The 19,417-nt window shown below is 38.8% G+C and overlaps 1 long non-coding RNA gene across 7 annotated transcripts in view; it reads left to right on the plus strand.

The window, feature by feature from the left end:
* The window catches only part of LOC106483320 (uncharacterized), a 294,920-nt gene that overhangs the window by 29,177 nt on the left and 246,326 nt on the right, over nucleotides 1–19,417 (plus strand). The window lies entirely within an intron of this gene.

The following is a 19,417-nucleotide window of genomic DNA, read 5'->3' on the forward strand; positions in this document are numbered from 1 at the left end:
CTCTGCTGAATTCCTCTCCCTTGGCCACAAAAAGCCCCTTATTCTCAGAGGGGGGAGCGTTTTTGCCTGGCCTCTGGACAGCTGTTCTATTCAAAACCTCTCCCCCAGAGCAAGAGGCATCCCACAATCCGTTGCTTTTTTCTTTACCATGGTAAAAGCTAAAAGAATGTTTAACAAAGAATTGGAATTTGTGAGGGGAAAAACGTGAAAGAAACTTAATAGTTTCAGGAAACTGATGAATAATATATTTGCCTGTAGTATTTTTTCTTCTACTAGCAATTATATAGTATTTAAAGTAGTCTGTTTCTTAGCCTTTTATATATCTTTTTGAAAGTTTTATCCATATTTCTAATCAGCTAACAAAGCAGTAATTTAATACAAACATCTTATGTGGATCTTAATGGTGAGTCACTTATTTTAATTATTTTGTACTATTTCAAACAGCCAACTCTTTGGGCTAACGCAAGGTAGCATGAAATCAAAGTACTTATTACATGCTTAGGGTTGATCACAGATAGGTGATTAATAGGCTATATAATATTTTGAAGTTTCTGGAGTCAGAAATTTTATGTAAATGCCAGGTTTAATAGTCAAATGACTTAATTTATTAAGTAACATTGAAAAATTAGGAATTTAATATAAAGTTATTTCTAATCAACTCCAACTATGGCAAGCCTTGTTCTCAAAAAGAATACCTCACTGCTTGGAGATAATTGGGGCCATAAATTTGTGAAAAATCTTTTTTTTTTTTTTCTGGAAGTTATGTTTTCCAGTTGCCTTTAATCATTTAAAGCTATTAATTTCTTTTCTCTTAAAGGTTTATGTTTCCAGCAAACAATACTTTGATTGTGTGAAGCACTTGTTTGCAATATGGATTTGATGGTACAGAGTGATCATAATCTAAAAAAAGTATCTATTTTAGAACAGTTCTCTGAAATTGGTGATTTCAAAGAAAGCAGTCACCTTTAAAATTATAGTTTTTGCCTCTGTGTTTACATAAACAACAGTAACTTAGAGTGTTCTATTATAGTGTGTTATCTCAAAGCAAGATGAGAAATAAAATATTTCCCTCTAAATTTTCAGCTGATTGCTGGGTGCCTCCTGCACACTCAGTCCTGCCGTGTTCTTGCGGTGGTCGCTTGCTTTGCCTTTTTCTGGTGGAGAGGCCTTCTAGTGGCAAATGAGGACCCAGTGAAAAAATAGTCTCTTCTTCTGAATAGATTTAATTTTGCCTGGGAATGTTCTTTATTGCTGCTTTCCTGGCAAATCACACACGGGAACAAGACTGCCATTTTGAAAAGCCAGTGTTTTTCTGTTTGCTCTCACTGTTTCCTTATCTGCGTCATGGCACAGGCACATACAATTAGGTTTTGGTTAACATGGAGATCTTGGAGGGCTCCAACCTCACACCAATTATTATAGGGTTTATTCCATTTACTCCCTGCCTTGTGCAGCTGTAGAGGCAGCTCCATGTTTTACTAGCTCGCTCTCTTGAGCATGCATGTACAGAGCTTATTTTGGTCTTGCACAGATGCCTGACCTGAACCCTAAGTATGTGCTTTAATATGATAGATTACATTTCTGAAGGAGCCATTACACTGTATTGTTTCAACAATTTGCTTACTGAATATGGAATCGGTGGACAAAAGCGTCCCCCAACTAGGCCTCTGACAAAACAGACCACAATGGCTGCATTATCAGTGCTGTAATATGCATATGAAAGAGTCTTTAAATATGCATTTTCACTAACCGTTTGTCTATTGTGTCACTGATTCATGTAATGAAGAGTCCCTAGGTATTCATTAACATGCGTTGTTTCATAAACATTTCTTGTGCAGAGCTCTTAGCTGTCACTATTCTGGTGGAATAAATAATATAACTGCAATATTTCCATCTTTTACTATTATTATTATTACTTTTTTAAAAACAGCCAGTTAATGTATAGAAAAGTGTTAAAAGTACTGACAGAACCATGCAAAATATTTAGTTCAAAAAAAATTATATTTAAAATTGTCGTCTTGTCTTGTGGTAGCGTTCTTCCCCCCCCCCCCCCCCCCCCCACACACACACACACTGGTGATGAAGCAAGCATTTCAATGAAACCTAGACTTTCCTGGTCACAACTCCAATTTGTTTTGCTGATCTCTGATGTACTTACTGTTACTTAAGCATACAGGGCTGGGAGAGGATCTCCTTAATTACTGACTCTGGTCCTTTGTAGGACCCATGTCGTATAATTTTTGTGGATTAAGCTTATTCAGCAATTTTGCAAATCCAGGCCAGTGTGTCTTGTCTTCTCATTGCTGGGTAATATGAGAAACCATGTTTTAACTGTTGCTAAGCTTTTAAGTTTCTACTCTGCTGTGGTTGTGTGGAGGCTTGCGTTACGTCAGCTGTAGCTTGAGGAGCCACACAAAGGAAGAAGCAGCCTTGGTCTAGTGGCTGAGAACAAGCTTTAGGAAAAGATAGCATTTGACTACCAGATGCATTCGAAGCCAGGACTACCAGATGCATTTAAAGCTAGGGCTGCCAAGTGCTACCCCATCTGTTTTGTGATTAGAACAGCAGCTTTTTTATGCTTATGCATTCATTACATAGAGGGAGTGGCTACTTTTTTTTTTTTTTTTTTTTTTAATATATGACCTCATTGGTTTTATGTAGTCCAGGAGAGTTCTCTAGTGTAAGTGTGAGGAAATAAGACTCAAAATCGTCTTTTTCCCTTGAGATGCAGCTGTTTCACAGGATCCTCACGGGAGTTTTTCTCTCACCTTCATTTTCCTTGCAGTCTCCTCATGTGTTATGCTCTCTCAGACCTTGGCCAAAGCTCTTGTCTTTTCAGATGGAGAAATAATGGGAAGCCTTCAGGAATCGTGTGAACACTGTTGTACCCAGGCAGCAACAACCATCCAAATTCACTTGGATGTTAAGTAGGGGGTGTTAAGCATGGGGCAACTCTGCAAAATTTTGTTCTTGCTGTGCTTCTCGAGAGAAGGTGGCCAGCTGGTAACAGGTGGGCTGCTACTGAAATAGCAGGGGACACCTGGAAAATAAGACTTGGCTTTCTAAGGTACCTAGGCAGCACCTATGCTCCTGGGCTTGCAGTTGCCGCAGGGCAGCTGTCTCCTCTCCAGTGAGGTGCAGATTTCTGTGGTTTGAAGGCATAGCCAACAATGAGCCTTAGAGGGCTTTGGAAAAGTGTGTGAACAGCCTTAAAAGATGTGATAGCAGCCTCTGACATTCAAATACAACTCTCACCACCTCATTTTCTAATCACTGCCAAAGTCTTTCAGGTCTCTGTATGCAGCTACCTATAGTGTGGCATTCACATGTTTATGGTTTTAGTCACTTCTCGAATCACTGGAATGAAAGAAACAACCATAGATCTTGATGCCAGAAGATTTGCTTGTGAATTTTTCTAACTTATTACAGATAGTAGTGAGAGAATTTTAAACGTGGCTGGAGATACTTTTCCATCTTTCCCTACCTTTTCAAGTTGTTTTCTTTTTGATTCAGAATTTCAGAATGTATATCCCAAATATTGATCTAAGGTCCTAAATTATGTGTGTGGTAGCTGAAGATCTTCCTTCTCACAGCATTAGCAGTTTATGGCAGCATTTTTTCCTCATTGCTCAGTGCTTGTGGAGGTTGCTGCCACTGAGGCAGCAAAATTATTTCTGCTGTGAAAGGATTGGAGTTTGAAGCCTTTGGGTAGGACACTGGAGTCAAGTTGTGAATTCTTATTTAATCTTTGTTCATGACTTTGAATAGCAGCCATGGAGGAGAGGAGTACTGGCTTCCAGAGCTCGCTGGACCAAGACCCATAGTGGTGCTTCACTATGAGAAGCTGACCTTCTCATTTTGTGCACCGCCTGGCTTGGATATTTGATGGTGGAGATACCACTGTTGCAAAATTCAGGCATTCAAAAGCTCTTAATACATTATTGAGTTCTTCTCACGTCCAACTTCAGATAAACAGTCTCTCCTCTGCAGGTGTTAGCCGCATGCCTAGTGACGCATGCTCATTTACGAGTGTAGATTGGCAGGGCAAAAATTGTAGATTGTGAGCTTTTGAAATGATGAGGTACAAGAAAATATGATATGATTAAAAGTTTTATGTGCTCTTACATTTAAAAATGCTGTCAATGGCAATTATTTTCTGTAAGGTGAATCAATATAAAATCTAGGCAATTATTATCCAGCCTGAGACAGTATCTTAGCATTACAGTGCCCTCATGGGTGGTTTAAATTAATTTGCTGATGATGAACCGTGGAGGGGTGGCAAGGGCACGTGTTCGCTTCTGCCAACTTGACTACACAGATGGCTATCCTAGGACGGAGCATGGGGTGGGTGGCTGGAAAGGGTTGTGTCCTGCCCAGTGGCCTAAAACTGCTACAGCTTCCTTGTCCAAGTGCTTATTTACTGCTGCAAACCTCTTCCTCTCTTCCCTTTTATATGGAAAGATATGCTTTCAGCCTATGTCTGCTGAATGATCCATCTGAGTTCTAGTAAGACTATTTATGTGAGTAGTGCTGCTCGTCTATAGATGCCACAAAATATAGGATGAAAGCAAGAATTAGTTGGGGGAGGGGGGAAGAAATAGTGAAATAGCATGAGTGGTACTTATAGACCAGCAGTGAACAAGGGTATTAAGAAAGAAGATTGCACTACAGACACTTTATGAAGTACACAATTAGACACCAACTTGCTAGGCAAACCATATGGCTGTGATTTTTATCAGTCTCAGGTTGGGGGGAACTTCCTAAAAAATTAGGCAAAGTATAAGCTTGCCCTAAGGTGAGCTGTTTGACTTCTATGCATGCAGTAGAATGGGTATTTACATTTCACTACTCTTGTTATTCCTTTACTCACATTTACATTCCCTTGCTTTGTGAATGTAGGTCACAACCATAGAATATTTTGTACTGCTTTTAATCATGAAAAATTCACAACAGAAGTCTTTAGAAAGATATCTTCCTATGTAATGAGAGTTATTGGTGACAAGTCAAATGGATACCCAAATACCAGAAGTGCTATTGTGAGGGGAAAATACAACATTAGGTGAATCTTATGAGATCTTTATCATGTCTGGTTTCTTTAATTCTATGATACTGGTTGGCTGGAGTGCAAGTCAGTCCATTTAAAAAAAAAGTCAAGTGTAATTTTCGAAGAGATATGTTTTAAAACAATACATGCATTAAAAAATGGCATAAGGAATTTGCCTCTGGGCTTCTGTGAGGGTGACATGTTAATTGTCACAGATGAAGAAGTAGACCCCCCTCAGAGCTCGTGATTTCACTGGTCATGATTTATTAGGCTTACTGCTCATTAGAGGGGAGACACATGTGGTATTCTCATAGCATTTAAAACATAGTCTTATCTAAATATTTTAACAAGGAACTTGTAACTTTCTAAGATCTACTAGTTCTTTCATTTTACTTCCCCCAAAATGTGCTTTCATTTGTGTTTGTTTTTTTTTAAATTGAAAAGCGAGTATGACTTGGCTTTTTTTTTTTTTTTTTTTTTAACCGTTGCTTTATGATAAATATTGATATTTCTTTTTGCCAGGATGTGCTGAAATGCAGACAGTTAAACTGGTGGTTCTTATATAGTTCATAATAAATCATATCTTGTCTATTTTTTCCTTTATACTTCCTGTTCAGTTTATTCAATTTAGCTCTATAGTGGAAATCAGCTAGATGCTGCTGTTGCAGCAGAAGCGAGGCAGTGACACTGCGGCAAGTTCTTCCCCCCTTCCCCTCCATAAGTGTTTATTGCAGCTTGATGGTTTCTCTGCTAGTATTCATCTCAGTCTGCCCTTTCCCCCCCTCCTTTTGCGCACACAAGTGTTCTTTGCTTTTTAGCTGAGAAATTCTACTCTTGTCCTGATGGCGATGACAATGGCCCTAACTCATGAGTTTAATTACAGAAAAACAAATGATGCTGTACAAAGAACAGAAATGAAAGTCTTTCACATGGACCGTCTCTCTAAATCTTAAAAATGACTGCCTGGAGACTCTTTCCTCTTTTTCCCATTGGCTCCTGTAGGCATTTGTGATTCTCTGTCCAAATTTTACCATTATAGCAGGAAGCATAGAATTTTAAATCTGTATGACACTAAAAAACCACAGCAGGATAATGTAAGCATAAGAAGTCATTGCACATTAATGGCTTTGGTCACCATGCCACCTTCAAAACTATAACTCCCAAGTCTCATTTATTGCAATAAGGAAGAGTTCTTGAGTAGTGTGATGAAGTGGAATGTCATGTGATTATTTTTTCATATAAGCTGAACTACAGTTGAAATGCTTTTATCAACTTTTTACATGAGTTCTTTTTGCCACATCCTTGACTTGAGTCCATCAAGATTGTGATAATATTTTAGAAATAACTGATTTTTGAGAGAATGACATGTCATGCTAACTTTGCTCTTGAAGGCATTGAAAAATGCACCTGAAATAATCGGTATACATACTACCTATACAGTAGGTTTTTTGCATTTTTAAAAAGTTGAAAGGCAATGCAATTCATCAGTTACTGAAACTGAGACTAAACTGTAGAGTGTTTTTTTGCCAAATACAACTTTTGATTGGCTTTGACATAAATGCAGAGGGTAATTTCACTAGTGTCATGCAAAATGTTTTTCTGCTCTGCAGCTGTAAAATTTTTCTAATAGAATACTGTACTACTTCCCTTCATAATTATATTAAAAAAAAAAAAATGACAGATTCAGCTGGCTATCTGATAGTCTTGTATATGTCAGCTCCACTACACAAGCATGAACATCTATGTGCTCGTATGGTTGGGCATATGCAGGGGGGAATATCTCATGGCTGTGTTGCCTCATTGAATTTTGAATAGCAGTACAGAAGAAGAAAGGAAGGGCTTGTACACACACTGCTATTCCTCTTCCCTTGGCCCTTGAATAATTTGAGACTTGGAGAAGGTGAAGGCCTGCATAAGTGATGTGCCAGACCCAATGCGAGAGCTTTGCTCGCCCCTCTTTGGGAAAGAGGAACGTCTCCCTGAGACCTAGAGAGTATTTCCTCTAGGCTGGATGTGCCTTCTCCTTTCTATGCCTGAAGGTGTTTGTATATGTTTTCCAAAAAGTTAGCACCCTTACCTTCAAATAGAGTTTGCGATCTGTAGTATGATGAGGACAAATGAAAAAGCACAATCTGTAACACAGGAAACTTGCCACCTCTCATCTTCTGATATTTCATACCTCCACCAGAGCTGAGGAGGGGATGGAGACAGAATTGCATACTGAATTCTCATTTTGGGACTCAGATTGGCCCCCGAAGGGTCTGGCTTTTGTCTGATTATTCCTTTTTAATTGCTCCCTTTGTCTGTTTAGGGCTACTGAAGAGAAGGAATAATGTTTCATGGTGGGTCTGTGTTTAACATCTTGCCCGTGTAAACTTCTTGCCTCTTTGAGAGAGTCTAAAAGGGAATGCTGCAACTTTTAATCGGTAATTTCTTCAAATATTCAACACAAGGCAACAAAACTAGACATATCTTAAGTACCTTTGTTTTTGAAGCAGTACCTGGAGACTCGAACTTGCCTTGACTCAGAAGCCATCTGCAAAACTGTATTATCTGTGTATTATTTTTAGAAGATATTTATTTATATTTTGCATGTTAGCCTTCTGAAACAGGAAGCCAATAACAGTGCTCTCTATGCAGGAATGCATTGAGTTTGGTAAGTAATGTAATCATGAATTTCCATAATGGTAAGGTTTCCTGGACAGGTGCTGAGAGTCTGACATGGGCACACTGCTTGTGACTGACTACTCTTATCACGGAGATAAACTTCTAGTCCCTTTGTGAATTTTCAAGGACTTTTAGGTATGAGTTGTGGTTTCATACTTTTTTTTTTTCCCCCCCTTCTTCCAGTCTTTCCTTGTAGTTGGTTATGAACACTCATGTATTATTTCAGTTGCTCATATCCTACCTATTATTTCAGTGTGGTGTATTTTTAGAAATTCTGACATTTTTCTGTTTCTTCAAATGTATAAACTTAGCTTTACTTACCCCCAAAAATGTTATTTGGTTCCACTGTATTTCTGCTTTTGTATGAATCTTTTTTTTATTTCGCAGATAAGACATAAATGAGTTCTGCTTAGAAAACTTTCTTTTATGAGGGAGGCTATGTCCCAAGAGCTTTGAAAGGACACTGTAAGGCAATAAAACTGTTCCTGAAGTTGAAAAAGTTGAAACCTTCTGTCCTTTATGCAGTCAACGTGTATACAGTGCAACTGGATGGTGGACTTGGTAGCATGTGTGTTTTGCCATTTATAACTGGAGCTTCCTTCCTTGTTTTTTCTGAGGATTTCGTTACAGAGTATCCTGAATGTTACTACTATATATATATATATATATATATATATATATAAATTTTTTTTTTTACTGTAAATGTAAATGAATCAGTAATGATTCACTGTCACAGACACTGTCATGCGAACACAAAAATAACTTCAGAAAATACCAGGAAAATATCAAAATTGTTTTAAATATAGTGAATGTAACCAATTAGCGTTCGTTTAGTGAGTCTAATACAACTTGTTTTCTCTAAAGCTGCTCAAAAATCCACACTATTAATCTGTTAAACCAGGGTGGATCATATTGACAGTCTAGAGAAGACTTTATTTCACTGACTTAATGCTTACTAGAAAATGCAGAAATGTATTTTTTTGAAGATTATCAAAAAGATGCCCCCAGTTTACTGAAAATTGAGATGTGCTTGCAAAACTGCTTAAAAAATGAAATTGAATGAAAAATTAAACAAATTTAGACAGTTGCAGAAAAGATGTAATGGCCAGAAAAGCCAAACTGTCTTCATAAATGTGCAAAACACATAAGGTAAGTAACTCTGCATCCAGCTAGTGTTCTTAGCACAATTATCTGTCAGGAATATGCTAGCCAGATGGTGTTCTCTTCATTTTTACATGGATTTCTAAGACAACATTACAAAATACAGCATTCCATGATATGTGAGCACTTATCCTTTTAATAAAAGTCCTCTCGCTTAAATTGCCCTTTAGGAGTTAAATTGAGTAGGACTGATTTTCTGTTACTAAGCATTTTCTAATTTAAATAAAACTCCTTAGTTGATAGCACATTAGTATGAGATGTTTTCCAAGTTTTTAAAAATAAATCTAAAATACAGGCTATTCTGCTACTGAACTTAAATATGTTTAAAGTAGCAAAGTCAGATCTGCTTCTGCTCTTGGGTATTGTTATTTACAGGCATCAGGAGTCTTTGTCATTGACAAAGATCCCATTTTGCTAGGTTACAAGCATAAAGGTAGTTCTTGTCCCACCGGGTTTACAGTGCAAATACTGTCTCTGCATTTGGAGCTTGCAAGTTATTTTGCATTTATGCAGAGCGGCTTCTTGAAGAGTCTAGTTATTTTGGAAATACCATATTCCAAAATGCTTGCAAATGCTTTAACTCAAGCCAATGTTACTGTAGTAATGTTTCCCCTCCCCGCCCCTTTCCCCCAAAGCAGCCAGTATGCAACAAATTATGCCAAAACCTAATCAGAATTAGGGCTTATTTTTAACCTTTCGGTCAGTATTTTTTTGTGAATTTGTTTTTATTCTCTTCTTTTTGTTACAAAACCCAGGAAATAGCTTGTCATGCAGCAGTGCACCCAAAGATCTGCCACTAGGCATAAAGTCCCCTTCCCTGAGCTTCTCTGGGGTGGGTGTCACCGCTTTCCCGCCTTCCCCCGGGCACGAGTATGGCCAAGGCCCCTGTCCCTGCTGTGTGTCACGGGGTGCTCTGGCACGGCTTATTTCTTGTAGGCTTTCACAGGGCTTTCTCTCTAGGCCTAGAAGAGCCACGGGATTTGCAGTCTTTAGTCCTTTTGGGTTTCCTGCACCACTCTTTTTTGCAGCTTCACAGGGAGAGTTTCTCTTTAGAGTTTTTCCAAACTTCTGGTTTGTGGAGTGAGATGGCAGGAGTTTGGAGAATGGTAGCAGCACAGGTTTTGTGTCCGTGATGGTTGCTGTGGCGAGGCAGGCATGGAGTGGGTATTTATTTGGCGGGCAGAAGTCATGCTAATGCTTAGTCTGTATCTTAAGGTAGAAACAGAGACCAAAATATCTTAAAAATAAATAATTAAAAACAGCACACAAATTATCTGTTCTGCTTGTAATAAACTGAGCGGATGATGCAATTATAAAAATTACATTTGAAAATATTACCAGATCATGTTTAAATTACTAATGGTCTTTCAGGTATTTATGAAGCCTTTTCTGAAGGGAATGGGGGAAGTCATGTTACATGAACTTGACAGTAGTTCCAGTTCATCTCTATCAACAGTGTTCCTCGTATTGTTAGAGGGTAACAAATAGTCTAAAGAAAAAATTGCTTTTTTTTCTCTCTTTAAAAAAAAAAAAAAAAGAGTTGGAGTAAGTGTGGGGTGTGGGTGGTTTTTTAAATTTAATTTAATTTTTAAAATTTTTAGGGTCTATGTAAACTACATATGTAAAGTATTCTCTGCTTTCCCAAGAATTGGTATTTCTTTTAGACCCCATGCTGTTGCTCATTGTGTATTCTGGTTGTATGCTGAGAGAGGCTTACAGACTAAGAAACCACGTAATGGAAACGTTTTAAGCAATGGCTGTTTATTGAACTGAAATATTTCCGTTTCACAAAGGTAAAGAATGTATTTCTTTTCATTAGATGACTGCATCTTAAAATTGATTATCAGCCTTAGCTGGTAAACAAAGCCACATATGTAATACATAGAGGAAAAATAAATAGCCTACAGTGTAAGAATAGTTGTGATTACTCATTACTTTCCTTGCTGCTACCCATTTGTAACCCATTTTTTAAAACTCGGATACTAGAACTATTATGACTAGAAATCAGAGATTTATCTTTTTTCTTCTAGAAGTATATCAAAATTTTCATGTGGCATAAAACAATATTGGCTGCCTCTTGCATGTGTTCTAGAGACCACATAAAAACTATGAAGATATGGGGCAAAAGGGAGAGGGTGCCAGGAAATTATGAGGAAGCAAGGTGAGGTGTGAATTGGAGGTGCTAAATTTCTGAACTAAGAAACACTTCCTTCCAATGTGAAGGTGTGGAGGGCCAGTACCTTTGTCTAATATGGGGCATAAGTGGGGACTAAGTCTTGTTTTGCCTTTTCTTTTTTCTTTTCCCCTTCCCTCTCTTCCTTCTGAAGCAGAGTTCACTAAGGCTTTAATATATAAAAACTATTTTAAACTCTTATTTCTTGTGTTGGATCTTGGTGTTTTCCCCATAAAATAAATGTTTTGAAAGGGTGCCCCTGTAGGTACAAAGGCGAGAAGGGCTCAAGAATGAGCAGAACCCGGCCTGCCTGAGCACATTGTGTCCAGCAGCAGGTTCGAGTCCCTCACTGCATGTTTGGATCTTCACTGTTAAAGAAAACCTGGAGAGCAGAAATGACACAGGTGCCATTTCTTTGGTTTTGAGACTTGGCTGTACTTTAATCTGCTTGTTTCCTACCTCTGCTCTTGACTTCCGGACCAAGCACCAACATAAAACGGTCTGAATTCTTGCATGTTCTGTTCCCCATTATAATTCCTCCCTTTCAAATCCCTTTCTTTCCTTTGCAAAGCCAACCAATGTAAACCTACCTTGATTGTAAAATAATAATGGTACTCAACAGATAATAAGGACTTATGCCCCTGTGGTGGATATGTGGTACCAAGGCCTTTGCAGATGATGAATATTCTAGTTTGCTGACCATACTTTTGATTTAAGTTGTTTTTTTTTTTCCCCCTCTTCAAATAAAAAATGAAGCCAAGAGTCTTTGAGTAAAACAGCTGGCACTCTAGTTTCAATGTAGTATAAGATGTATCTTTAATTTCCAAATATTTAATGGTGTTTCTATGTTTTAGCTGTGGTGTACTGCAGCCTTTCACACTGACAGCTCACTGTTTTATATAAATTAATGGAGGAAACCTACATACTTTGGCAACTCAGAAAAAAGTAAATTGTGTTTTGACAGCTGAAGAGACTTTGAAAGATGTTTTGGAGCGTGGTGAATTTTAATGACTGAGATGGCTAAGGCAGCTCATACCTCAGCTGATCATTTCAGATTCTGTAGCTGCAGCCGTAGGAATACAACTGTATTGGTTTGCAGTTATCTGTTATGTTAAAGTTCTCTCTGCATTTCTGTAGGTGTGCAATGTACAAACTGAGATTTTTCCACCTAGGTAAGTGGAACTTAGGAGAGGTCGAAGTTACTTATATCACCACAAAACTGAATGAGTAACTTCAATTCTTTGTTTTTGTGGGCATTCAGGATAGTGTTTGAGTATGCATTCTGCATTTGTGATTGGAAGCATCACAGAGTTATGAACTTGTTGTCTGCTTGAGACAAAGTGCCTCAGCACTACTGTGTATTACTTTCCCTGTTTAAACTACTTATTTTTACTTTTTTTTAATCAATATCTTGAGGTTTTGTTGTATTCGAGGAAAGGCTGTTGATTCATGGGAGTGATGGGCCTAGTGAGAACCTGCAATATGGCCATTCTGCTGTTAATGTACACCACTATCTTTATATTTTTCATACTTTACTATTTTAAGAAGTGATAAATTAGTGTCTTCATTATTTCATACAGTACCATAAAGAAGCATTTCAGTCTTTCATTTTCTAGTTGATAAAGGAAATGCATTCTTTTCTACTAAAATAATTGCTAAATATCCCCAGTGTCCTGATATCAGGTCAGGGTGCTCAGCTGACTATGAGCATAGGGGAGAACCCATCACTGCCATTTGAAAGCTTGAGTTGGAGCATCAGGAATAGTCTCTGGAGATCCCAACTGAAGCTGCTTTGTTGAGGATCATGAAAATTGGTGCTAAATTTTTCTGCAGCTATATTGTATGGTGAGAGGTACTTATGACTTCTTAGAAATCATTATATGAGGTCATAATGTATCTGATATATATATATTTTTAAGTTAAAAAGAAAAAATTGCATGTGTTCTTCTAAGATCCAAAGAAAAAGGTATTGCATAGGTTGATGCCTTTAAATCCGGAAATGAAAGCAGAGTGAAAATTAGACCAGCTCCCAGTAGTTTGCTCATGCTTTTACCAACTCTTTTTTTTTTTTAAACATCTTTAAATTCTAAGTGTGAACATACTTTATTTAACAATGTGTGACAGAAGGCATAGGTTTTTCTTTCCATTTTCTAGCAACCCACACTATCTCATATGTTGGTGGATATTATTATGAAGTGTGGTTCCCTCGTAGGAAAATAATTCCTGACGCTGTTTGTTTTGAGGGGAGGAGGAAGGAAGGGATCTGCGTTTATGTATTCCATTTTAGCTGAGATACTGGGTTTTTAGTTCTTCTTTCTGCATTTGGCCAAATTGAGTGATAGTTTTAAATTCACCAAAGAGTCTGATTAGTGGTTCCATAGTGGATGCAATTCTTTGCACTCAATGTCGCAAGGTACAGGCCTTCATCGCCATGGTAGTGTTTTAGTTTGGCTCAGGAATTCACTTTTGAAGTGGATGGTCAGGAGATGGGGAGTCGGGACTGATTACATCCGCTTTGGCCATGTTGTGGAGCAGTCCTGGAGCGCGCAAACTGTCTTCCATTCAGGTGATACCAAGACCGAAGCTGCACTCCCAGAGCATGCTTACTGCTCTCTGACTCCCAGGCCCCCTTCTTTCATGGTCACGGGTTAGAGCTCCTCAGAGACAAAACTCCTGAAGAATGCACTGTGCTCACGTTCAGTCCTTCACAACTGCGTTGCTCCACTGCTTCTGGTGGGCCACCCTTCTTGGTAGTATAGCTGCAGCCAGCAAGTGATCTGGAGTGGTCAAGAAATTGTGCAAGCGGTGTGGTAAAGTTTAGGACTCTTCTAGTTTGGATGAGCTCTCTGGGAAAGTTTTGTTTCTTGCTTTCATTAAGGTTTTGCCCAGTTGCATCATGCCTCATTTGTTACACTGGCAAGTTGAATATTTCAAAATTTAACACTATTACAGTAATGCAAACAAAACACCAAATATATTGATTATTAATGCCTACTTAAGCATGGATAGTGTCTCTCTTGCTTTTGTTATCAGGTAAGACTCTCTTGCAAAGTGTGCTCTTAATTCTTCCTTACGTTAGCTGTTTCAAAGTCTTCTGGTTATGAGCTTTGTTTTTGATGGTCTTGTGACTCGAGATACTAGTGTAAACAAGTATACTTCTGTTGGGCTTGTGACCCCAGTCGTAACTGCTGTGGCCCTCCTTGGGGTCCTGACCCTCATTTGGGACTTGCTGCATTAGAACAATATGTAAGAGTTGTCTTATGCTAATACATTAGGAGGGAAATGCAAATAACTGTCAAGAAAACAGTGAAACAGATTAATCATGCAGAGGGTTGTTGTTTTACAAAGCAAAACTGAAAAAAAAATAGAGAAATCATAGCTTCTACTTGTTCAGTGGCTTAAGAATAATTTCTGTTCCTCACCCCATTGATTATGTACCTTGTTAAAACAGGAGAACAATTGTGTGTTAAACACTTCTGAAAATACATAAAAATCAAACAGCACTAACTTTGTGCAAATGTTTGGGGGTTTGGGGGGAAGGGAAGGAAAAAGGGCTTTAAAGTAAGCATCACTTAATGAGTCCTTTGGCCTCCCTCTCCACCCTGACCCCACTAGAATATTGTGTCTAGCCAAAGAAAGAGGCTGATCCCTTTCAGGTGTATGGGGAGAAGATGCCATCTCACACTGAGAACTTGAGTCAAATTTCAGCCTGGAAAGAATTGTTTTATATTCCTTAGAGCAGTGATTTATAATGGAGATGGTGGTGCAATTTTAATGTCACAAGTGTCATGTTTAGCTTTTTTAAGAAGGAACTTCAGAGTATACTGTTTTAACACCTGAATTCTTTCAGCATTTTCAGACCTCAGTGGGAATTCAATGATAAGCCCAGGTCTTTTGTCTGCAGGTATACTCTAGTCCCGTTCTGGATTGCTTTATACTATATGCACCCAAATGTGTTAAATTAATGCAGCTTAATCACTTTAGAAAGGTGACTGTGTCATTGGCTAGGGAAGAAAACCCTGTCCTCCTCATCCTGAAAAGGACAAAGGAACACTGGCTCAGGTTGGTAATGCTGCCTGTGTTGTTTCATCTCTCCAATCTTAAAAGTGGTATGAGGCTTCTGACTGTAATGAAACGTAGGAATTTTTTTGAGAATCATGAGTAAGTCATGATATTACCAATAGGAAAGGTCCTTTTGGGCCCTTCATGGCTCCAAATACCTGGTTATGATGGCAATGCATTTAGGGAGGCAAAGAACCTGTATCTACCTGATTACTGACCGTATAATATTTGCAAACAGCCCAGGACAGTGGGCCCTAGTGACCTGCAGATAATTGTCATTTGCACTGTTCAGGGATGAGAAGGTTTGTAGGAACTGTGGCTGAAACCAGTCAAAGGCAGCGCGTCAACCAGAGGAGAGCTTCCAGTCCCTCCGGATGGCAAACAAAATGCAGGATGGAGGTTTGTGCAGACCTGTCAGGCTGCGTGCCTGCCTGTGCACTGGTGGCACTGCTGGGCAGGCTTTGCTCGAGCCCTTACAGATGTGAGGAAGGGTCTGTGTTTCCTTTTGCAGAGGTGAGGGCAATTCTGCTGGTTCACCCTGCTCCCTGCTGTACTCCGGGACTGAAGTGTAACACTCCATCCCATAAAATTAGAAAAGACCTTGTTAGAGGCATTTCGGGACAGCACTGGGAGACTCCAGCACCGAAGGTCCTCGACTATATGCTGCATGGATGCAGGGCTAGTATCTTGAACCTCCTTGAGGATCACCCCTGTCAGTAATACATGTTGCATTGTTGCTGTTTCTATTCGGTCTCATCACATCCAATGATACTGGTATTCATCAAGTGACGTGGTCATGCTTGTTCCATTAAAGATCCAATTCCCAGACGAGACCTCTGTATCATCCTTTTATAACTTGGGAGTCCTCTCTGAGCAAATTGCTACAGTGAATATTCCCTTTAGTGGTTGTAGTATCACCAAAGAGATCCACCGGGTCCCAAACCTACCAGCTGGTTTGCTTTATACCTTTTCTGTCAGGACAAGGTCAGGCTGAAATTGTATCTTAAATTCCCTCTGGGGGTGACTTTCAGACCCACTCTAACACTTGCAACTGGAAGGCAAGATTGTCCTCCCAAAAGTAACTGTAATTCTTCAAGGTTTTGCTACTGAGTGTGGATTCTTGATCTGCTCTTTGGTCTTGCTTGCAAACTCTGTACTAAGCAAGCTGTGAATTTTAAGAGGAGGGAGGGAGACCTGCCCTTTATTCCCTTGTGAAACAGCATAAGGGAAGATGGTCAAGGTCAGGCACACCTAAAACAGGACCATGCTTGTGTCACTCGGGGAGCCATATGTATGGTGTGGTACGTAACTGTGGCACGTGAGTTCAGAATCGAGAGATTTCCCTTTAGCTGCTCCAAATACATCAGGTTTATAGGACTCCAGTGTAGTTAAAACATCTCCTAGGAAGAAATATTAGCACTTAAGGGCTCACAGTCTCTGTGGTTCAGTGCAAGAGGTGTAGGGTGCTGTTTATGGAGTGTCTTCATGGTTATTGAATAATTTGTCTTGGATGCTTGCTTGTTCTGTCACTGTCTGATTTTAACAAATTCAAATTTAAATTAGAATGTTTGTTAGACTGTTTTTGCAAACCTGTAATCATTTTCACTGTTACTTTTTAAAATTAGACTATTACTGTGAAAGAAAAGCTGTGACTATCTCATGATGTGATCCTGCTAATATATTAACTTTAGTTTCACTAAAATAAGTACTTCAGCCATCTTATGCAGCTAACCACTATTAGAAGAGAGGGGAAAAGCATGCTGAGATGCAGCATCTGCCTTACTCTTTATACCCTGGATTTTTGATGAGAAATGTTACTCTCAGAAGAGTAACTTTTATTTCTCTCTCCTTTCATCAAATGGAAAACAATTAGTCAGATATTCTTTTCTGTCTCGACTAGTGTTTTGTTATCCCCTAAGACTTCAGTGCTTGGAGGTAAATAGCTTCATCAGAAGTCTCCATTTTGAGAGAGACCTGGTAGAAAACTTCCTCATGGAAGTACTGTTGCTTCTTTGATGTATAACTACACTTGCTTGTACTGGGAAGTGTGAAGTGTCTTTGTCAGAAGATGAACATGAACTGTGGTGAATCAGTACACTGTGCTAAAATTAAGTTAATGACATTAGTCTTCCAGTGGTGAAATACTGCAGACACTATCCTTGACACACAGAAATGTAGTGCCCTTGTGCAGAAAGGAAACAGTGTAATTTGTAGTCTCTTTAGCTAATGAATGAGTATTTGATTTTTACAGGCTATTGATGCCGATTAGACCAAGCATGTGTCTATTGTTTTCCAATTTACTTTCCATGCACTCTCTAAAACTGTAAAGAATAGTAGTATTTTCTCAATTTATTTAACTAGATATCAGTTGAAAGTCTTACTATGCAGTTTTTTAGAAGAAATAGCATTTTTTTTATACTTAGTATGACTGTAGACAACCATTTTCATTGTACTCTGAGTAGACTTTAGGGGTTTAAAGATTAGACTATTCAGTGAATATATTTAAGGACGTCTTTGCTTAGCCTAAGCTAGCTTGATCTTTTAATAGATATTCATGGTTTTTACGTCTACAAAGCAATTTAAACAGACCGCCTTTTTCTTAACAATTTTAAGAGCTGTTAAGGGCCCTTCAGCACTTCTGTAGGCCTTCTGGAAGGGGAAAATAAGTTTAATGGTTTTGTAGTCTCTAATGCTGCATAGAGCATTATCAAGAAAGGTGCTGTTAATAGCCTAATGAAATACTGGATAACGTTTACTTTCATTCACAAAGAAGATCAAAGTGCTATCAAAATGAATTTTATCTGAGACGATAATGACAGTTTAGATAATTTCAGTTAATGGATGGAGGTATTAGTGTATAGTGGCTACATGGTCTGTATGTGAATTGGAGACTGGTGCTCTTCATTAAGAGGAAGAAGCATAAATAAAATAATAGTATGGGGGAGTGCTAAATATGCTATTTAAATGCAAAATTATTTGTAGAATCTGCAAATATTTCCTCTGTCAGCCTCTGTAAGCCTTTCCTAGCAGAGTATTGAAAGAGGAAGGAAAAAAATTACTTTGTGGGCTTAAAGTTCATATTTTGTCTTCTGAGAGCAATTAATAGTGAAAAATCAAGCTTATGGCAATTAATTTTGATAAAGGTATGCTCTTGTTCTAAATCATTTTATTGGCTGCTATTTAAAAGAGAGGCTTGATATAATTTGAGATAGAGATAGGCAGACAACTTCTTCCTTTCTTCTGCTGTCAGTTGTCTTGACAAAATAAAATAACCTGTAGAGAGATACCAAGACCTTTAAAAATGAAACTAGACATTTTCGCTCATAAGCCTAGAAATGCTGCAAATACAAGTGCTGAATGTCTGTGAGCAACTCTTCACCTGTGCTTTGAAAAAGGGCAATTGCATTTGTGTGTTACTCTGACCAAGTAATACCTACCCAGGATTTGAAAGTATGATAAATAATAGTTGCTGAAGACAGTCCATTGTGAAGCTTGTGTTTTCCTGGTGCTAGGTTTGTTATTTATTTCTCCCAAATCCGTGTTACTTTAGCTCTTAGTCTTCAGATGTTGTGGAGAGGGTACAGTACTCCTTTACTGGTCATTGCTCCATCATTACCTCCAGTGGTGATAGCTGTGTTTGCCCAGGAATACCTGTGTAGCCCAGGAACGGCGAGAGATTTTGATGTATTTAGGACCAACCCTGTGGAAATCCCCACAGGTTGAGACATGATCTTTGAACTAGTCTGGGAGCCACCTAGGCATATGCTGCACCTAATGACGTACTCTTTGGGGACTTCCTACTCAGTGAGTATTTGTGGGCAAGATAGTTTCTGCTGCTTTCACTGTCAGTCCCAGACAGTAACAACCCAAATAGCACATAATTTCCTGGCAAACTGGAGACAGGAGAAATTTCTTATCACTGTTGCCAGGATATTCAGGAACCCTAGTCAGATATGGTTGAAGGTTTCATATTGATGTGATGAATGCAGTACATGTGGCTTAGACCGAGAGGTGAGTGTGTGTGTGTGTGAGGGGGGGGGTTTCTTCTTCTTCTTTTCTTTTTTGGGGGTGGGGCGGGGCTTGGTTCTCCAAATGTTTCCTCTGTTCCTATCAGCATAACTTTCTTGTGCTGGTTTCTCTCCATGTGGACACCAGTCTTTCCCTGTTCTGTTGACATTTTCATGATGGGTTGGGTGTGCTAGCTAACACAGGGTGAGGAGATAAAGCTGGGTGGTGTGTGTCAGTGTATCGTTGCCAGCTGTGACATCAAGCAGCTATACAATAGCATCCAGAAATCTGAGGGTGGAGTA

The sequence above is a fragment of the Apteryx mantelli genome, chromosome 2 (assembly GCF_036417845.1).
Source record: "Apteryx mantelli isolate bAptMan1 chromosome 2, bAptMan1.hap1, whole genome shotgun sequence".
Lineage (NCBI taxonomy): Eukaryota > Metazoa > Chordata > Aves > Apterygiformes > Apterygidae > Apteryx > Apteryx mantelli.